The sequence below is a fragment of the Sinocyclocheilus grahami genome, unplaced genomic scaffold (assembly GCF_001515645.1).
Source record: "Sinocyclocheilus grahami isolate Dianchi unplaced genomic scaffold, SAMN03320097.WGS_v1.1 scaffold2946.1, whole genome shotgun sequence".
NCBI classification, from domain to species: domain Eukaryota; kingdom Metazoa; phylum Chordata; class Actinopteri; order Cypriniformes; family Cyprinidae; genus Sinocyclocheilus; species Sinocyclocheilus grahami.
In genome coordinates this window covers 1,389-8,120 of record NW_015508119.1, presented here as the reverse complement: position 1 = coordinate 8,120, position 6,732 = coordinate 1,389, and the positions used below count along the sequence as shown (strand labels likewise).

General features: G+C 38.5%; 1 pseudogene; it reads right to left on the bottom strand.

The window, feature by feature from the left end:
* Positions 1–556: 556 nt before the first annotated feature.
* LOC107575849 (uncharacterized) lies at positions 557–1,254 on the bottom strand (annotated as a pseudogene).
* Positions 1,255–6,732: the final 5,478 nt, after the last annotated feature.

The following is a 6,732-nucleotide window of genomic DNA, read 5'->3' as shown; positions in this document are numbered from 1 at the left end:
TGCATTCAACAAACCAGCCGCTCGACAGGCTTTTCAATCATTCTCAGTGGATTTTTATCAGAAAGACACCATAAAAATGAAGCTCTGAGCGATAAGAGTGGCCTGAAGTCAGTTCAGCTCGTCATGTCTCAGACATAATCACAGTATTTTCATTCAAGTTATTAAATATGGATCCTTCAATTACTGTCTGATGTTAAAGCATTATTAAATCAACTTCAGCCAACATTAAAGTGGCTGAAGTAGCTGTCCCTGCCTCATTAAAATGCATTAAGCAGAATTAAAATGTATACAAGTCTGTAAATCAGTAAAAATTATTTTAATGGCTTTGCAATGTCAGCATATGCAACATCATCATGCATTTTATAAGCCAGGATGCAATGAAATGCAATTGCACAATGCAATGGTTAATTTTATATATAATATATAAAAAGGGTTCTGATCCATCTCCAAACAGAACACTGTTTGAATTCACAACTATCGTTTTACTGTCTAGCTCTTCATCTGTTTAATTGTGCTTCGGAAAACCACTGACACACTGATCTGAAGGACCAAACTCTTACGCACCGGTCAGGATGGACAGTCTCCTCTTGGCAGGGAAGCTCCTCTCCCCGGACGCGTCCAGTATGTCTATCTGGTAAGTTTCTCCGCGAATTTGGTAGAGTTTCCGGTGGAAATCTTCACTTGTTGGCTCGTATCGCTCCTCGAAGCCGTCGCGCAGGAAGCGGCGCAGGATGGAGGTCTTCCCGACCCGCGGCGCGCCGAGCACCACGATGCGCCTGCAGTTCTGCGGTTTGGTAGCATGGGACTCGTTCGCCAGCGGCTGGAGGCGAGCGTGGCCGTGCAGGACCAGCGCGGTCAGTTGGTCCAGAGGGGAATTTTTCTCGACGGACGCCGGGTGCGCTTTACCCAGACTGGACGCGCGCACAACCCTCGCCTTCTTCTCCTGCTGCTTCAGCTGCGTCGTGGCCAGTTTCAGGATTCCCATTCCCGCTTTGGAGAGCGTGCTGACTTTGAACCCGGTCGCGCCGAGTCTCTGCGTCGCGTTTTTGTACGCGAGCAGGACGCTGGGCGAGCTGGTTGCGGGCAGAGAGCGAGACGGGTGCTGGATCACCTGCAGGGCTGCAGCCGCTTTAACACCCTGGTCCATGACGGGACACATCGAACACAGGCAGATCTGTTTGAGATTTATTGGATACATCCACCTCTACCTGCGCGCTCCGGATAAGTACTTCTGTGCGCTCGGCCGGCGCGCCACTTATATACCCGCGTGCACGTCATCAGGCGTGTACCCGCAGGGAACAAAACGTTTCCCGGAGCAGTGCACGAAGATACAGGCCAAACTCTCCTGATGAGTACAGCCTACAGCTGCGATAAAGGCTGTTTGCTGGGGTTTAATTAAGTCAGAGGAAATTAAGACAAATAAAACACATTTCAATGGAAAGCATTATGGAATAAAAGGGAATATATTTATTTATTATCAATGAATTCAGTGTTTTGCATTTAAGGATAAGGAGAGAGGAAAATCGTTCAAAATCCACTTTCAAGCATATTAGAAAATATTATGTTTTTACAAATATTATAAATTTACAATACAATATACAATACAAAGGTAGCCTACCTGAACCAAACGTGGCTAATTAGGAAGACACTTTTTATTTAAAGTGACATACAAGTATAGATGGGCCTATGTTTAATAAAAAGGCCAAACTAAATAAATAAATTAATCAATTAATTAATTAATAAATGCAGTCTGAAGGGGTTCTGTTTTTGAAGTGTTTTAATAGGAGTGTTGGGAGTGTTTGAAATATCAAAACAACTAAGATATTTAAAATATGTCAATCGTTTTTCTGTGTTGTTTTACACTTTTTATTGTCCCTAATTTTAATCGGAGCTCTCACTGATAAAAATGATTTTGTGGTGAAGTAAACACTACATAAAACATCTACGTCGCAACATCTAGCTACTGGGGTGCCTCAGGGCTCAGTTCTTGGACCACTTCTCTTCTCTGTCTACATGGCATCACTAGGTTCTGTCATTCAGAAACATGGCTTTTCATATCACTGCTATGCTGATGACAATCAGCTCTACCTCTCATTCCATCCTGATAATCCGACGATAGCTGCTCGGATCTCAGCATGTCTAATAAGTTTGACTGCTATTATTCTGAATTTAAAAGATTAAAGTAAATTCTATATTAGTACTCAATTTAAGCTTGTAAAATTAAAGTTTGAACTTATGAGTATATTTTAATTGGAATTGTTTGTTATGTTTTCAAGGAATCTTTAAGTAAATATCAAAGTTATGATCCCGTATTTCCCATCATGCACTGGGGCATGAATATTTAAAAGGGTTACATTTTTCACTGATTTCGAGTTGTATTTACACTGTTTTGTGGTTGCTTTTGTTGTTAGGTTTAGTAACGTACTGTTTTGTGACATCTAGAGTTAATTTTCTACTCAAAATGACCCATTCATACTCAGACACTATTCACTGATTGTCATGGTGTAGGGTGTACCAAGTATTGAGTTCTCTGTGTTCATTTGGGTAATAATTATATTGTGTGGGCATATTATCTTAAAAGGATAACAGACTGTGTACTTGCTGACTTGCAGATGTTATTTATATCAATACTTAAGTCTTACTTAAAATGCATATGTACGAAAACTTGCAAATGAAAAATGAATTAAATCATACTTATTATTTATTTTTTTAGTGCAGTAAATTACTGTTATTTAACAGCACACTCTTTACAGTGATAAGCAATACTTAAGTAAAATTTACAAAGAATCAAAAAAATTTACTAGAAGTTCCCAAGTACACTTAACTTAAAAATTTGTATTTAAAGCTACTAATAATTATGTTTAGGCTTTTACTTGTCAAATTTTTGTAAATTAACTTGCCTTTACTGAGTGAAAATTGTTTCCAAGCTTTTTTCAAGTAAATCTTACTCCACATTTGTTTCAGTGTATATGATTTTATGGCCTACTAAATATATATATATATATATACAGGGCCATCCTTAGCTGACGCGAGGTAGGGAGCGGGGCCCCCCTCGGTCCGTTCACCGCGGGGCCCCCTCAAGCCCTTGAGGTCTGGCTTCATGGCGAGTGTCGGGAAATCGAGCAGAAGGATTAATAAAAGAGAAACGAGGCCTCGATCTCCGTCAGGTATTATTATATTAATATTAACTTCTTAATATGTTTAGTCCTTCTCAGATAGGCCTAAATGATTAAATCAAGAAGTTTATGATCCAGTTTATGTATAGTGAAGATTAACTCAGTCAAATCAGACAGACTGTCTGTGTTTATGCCGTTTCTTTGCAATTAATGGCACTTTTTATATAATTTATTTTTTAATGAACTAATATGAAGATATTTACTAAGTGTGGCTGAAGTGTCTAAATACTTTTTAGGGTCACTGTGTGTGTATAAAAAATCATACAGAACCAAAAAAACTTTTGAACGTGTACAGTTTATGTGTTTAAAAATGAATGCATGTTTGTGCAAAAATCAAAGTAAGTTTTCTTTGAAAAGCAATTACAATGTTTAAATTAACAACATTGAATGTCACAAAATCACAGTATATTATTCGAATCGATTGACAGGCCTGGTTTGAATAGTCATAATTCACACGTCTGTGGGCTTGTGGTTTCTCATCCTCCTCTTCTCTCGTGTGTAAGATAAGAAGCTGATGAGAGCTCATGTGTGGGCGAGGAAGATCACAGTCCCGCTCTGAACAGACACGACATCATAGCTCAAGACCTGGAGAGGGTGCGTGTGTGACAGCTGGAGGTGTTTGGCATCTTCTGTTGTTTTCAATGTATAGCGTGTCTTGTTGCTTCTTAGTCCCTAAACCGCCTTCAGAATCCCAGAAGCCCAAATCAATGACCCGTGCATATGTGCAACTTCTGTGCAAACTTCCACTCAATGCACCGTCATTTTGATTTTGCAAGCGACAACAGTGTACCAGCTCTAACGCCATGGAGAAAGTTTGAGCGAAGCATGCTAACTGTTCTGTGTTTGGCTGCAGAGACGAGCACAGAACACTGTTTAGAGTCCCAGCCTCAGAGACGACAGAGCAGTGCATTTATTGATTTATTTACTGTATATTGCTGCTGCCACACATATCTAAAATATACATGTGATTTATTTCCCAACTGTTTACCCTCACAGACATAACCCACTGTTAACTCATGTGTTTTTAATGTAAACTTGTGTGTGAATGAGAACTTAGTTTAGTACTCGCATGCTGTGACAGCCGCTTTCTGTGCGTGTGCTTCAGATATGTGCGCTCAGAAAAGTGTGAAGTTTAAACTCATATAGTTTAAAACACATGATTTCAGCACGATAAACATGATAATCAGAACCAAAACAGATGCTTTTAGCAGGTCCGAACTGTAATGGAACAGCTCTATTCTGGAAAGGGGGCGGGGAGCAGCAGCTCGTAGGACGGAGAATGTGTTTTTCAGGCTGTCTAAATTAACGGGTGCACTTAAGATACTAATGAAATACAGTGATGTTAGTTTTTTTTACATTAGAATTCACCAAATTTGATATATTTATACATTTCAATTTGAATTCCGCTTCTCAAGACTGGTAAGAAATCATGAAACATGTAGTCATAATTTTATTGAAAAGAAAAGAAAAAAAAAAACATTATTTGTTTAAGAAAAAACAAAGCAAATCTGCATAAAGTCGTGTGGAAAAAATGGTTAATCTCTGATATGTTGGTATTTTAATTAAAAGTAAATATTTTAACTATTTGGTTTAACTTTTTGTGTTTATATTGCACAAAATAAAACCTAATCATGACAATATTACATTTTTTTTCTCCATATATAAAATTTCTTTGCACACACTTTTTTTTTAAAGAAATGAAGACTTCCAAGATGCGTCAAATTGATCAAAAGTGACAGTAAAGACATTTATAATGTTACAAAAGATTTCTGTTTCAAATAAATGCTGTTCTTTTGAACTTTCTGTTCATCTGTGAATCCTCAAAAATAAAATGTATCACAGTTTCCACAAAAATATTGTGCAGCACAACTATTTTCAACATTGATAATAATCAGAAATGTTTCTCGAGCAGCAGATCAGCATATTATACTGATTTCTGAAGATCATGTGACACTGAAGACTGGAGGAATGATGCTGAAAATACAGCTGCGCATCACAGAAATACATTACAGTTTAACACACATTCACATAGAAAACAGCTATTTTAACTTGTAATAAGATTTCACAATATTACTGTATTTTTAATCAAATAAATGCTGCCTTTGTGAGCAGAAGAGACTTAAAAAGCATTAAGAAATCTTACCAACCCCAGACTTTTGAATAGTAGAGATACATAATTTTAACTTATATACCATGTATCATCTTTATTTTTTATAAAGGGTTTGCATTTAGCATTAAAAGAAAGCAAACCACACAAGACCGTCTCCTCATCAGATAGCCTCAGTTCAGTTTAATTTTGATCAAAATGTATATCCTAATGCCCCACATAGCCTGCATCTGACGGGCTGCTGTATGTTCCTATAACTAGTCCTCCTGCGGTCGGGTCTCCACATATACAGAAGCTTTGCTGAAGTGATGAGTCAGTAGAGACTGCAGCCACTCCAGCCCGAATCAAAGGCCCTCTCCTATAGCGAACCTTAATGTGTGTGTGCCATTACATAAAACACACAGTCAGACTCCTCAGACGGTGTGTTTCGTAACGGGATTATTTGCTGTAATAGTGACTTATGGTGATATCCGTCTGATCTAAAGCATCGGCACAAAGAGCCCTGTGGTCTCGCGGCTCCTGCAGGGGTCAGCGCAGGACATGTGAGGCCTGGTCCCGTTTATACTGTGTCCTAATTAAATCAACATGAATCTCCTCTGTGTTGATCTGCGCGCAGCGAGAAGTCACAACACAGTATCCATGCATCATTTTAGTATTATATCACAGCATGTGGGCAGAGATCGATCGTGTCAAACAGTGACTCCTTCTCCTCCTTCTTGCTCAGTTGCATAAATATGACCTTTTCTAGCTCTACTTGACTACTTGCTACGACCGGAATGTTTCCAGAGAGGACTTATTTGAGTCGCTTCTTATATTCATTGCTTTTGTAGTGCAGAACTGTTCTGCAGTAGTTTGTTCACCATGATTTGATAATCCTGAAATCGTGTTCAGCCGTATTTATTTCACTTGCACACATCTCTTTTTTGCCTCGTACAAAAAACAAGCTCTTTTAGTGTAATTGTACAAACGTCCAGCTTTCTGCTGTCAAATCTTGATGGATTTTGATCAAGTAAGCGTCAGAATAACTGCAGTAATATCTCCAGATGAACACTTACTGCACTGAAGCAGCTCAGCTTTACTTGATTCTCCATCAATCATGTTTTAGAGTCTCAAATCTGATCCTCAGGATCTTTTGAGGAGCGTTTGTTTCCAGAAGCTTTACTTTCACTGTTCCTCAGCAGAGGCTCAGAACATCTCACATCTTCTGAAGAACCTTTATTTCTTCAGCTCTCAATCAGCATTGGATTGCGTTATATGTTTGGATCATTTCAATCAAGACACATTATTGGAGATATTAGAGCGACGACTGACATTTATATAATTGTATGTCAGTATCTGCTGTACTGTTATAAAGATCTCACTGATACATCACAAGCATCAGAATTTCATACTTTTTGTTCATTCAAATATCAGCATCTGCACCAAAGTGCATATTTTTGCTCAGTTCGA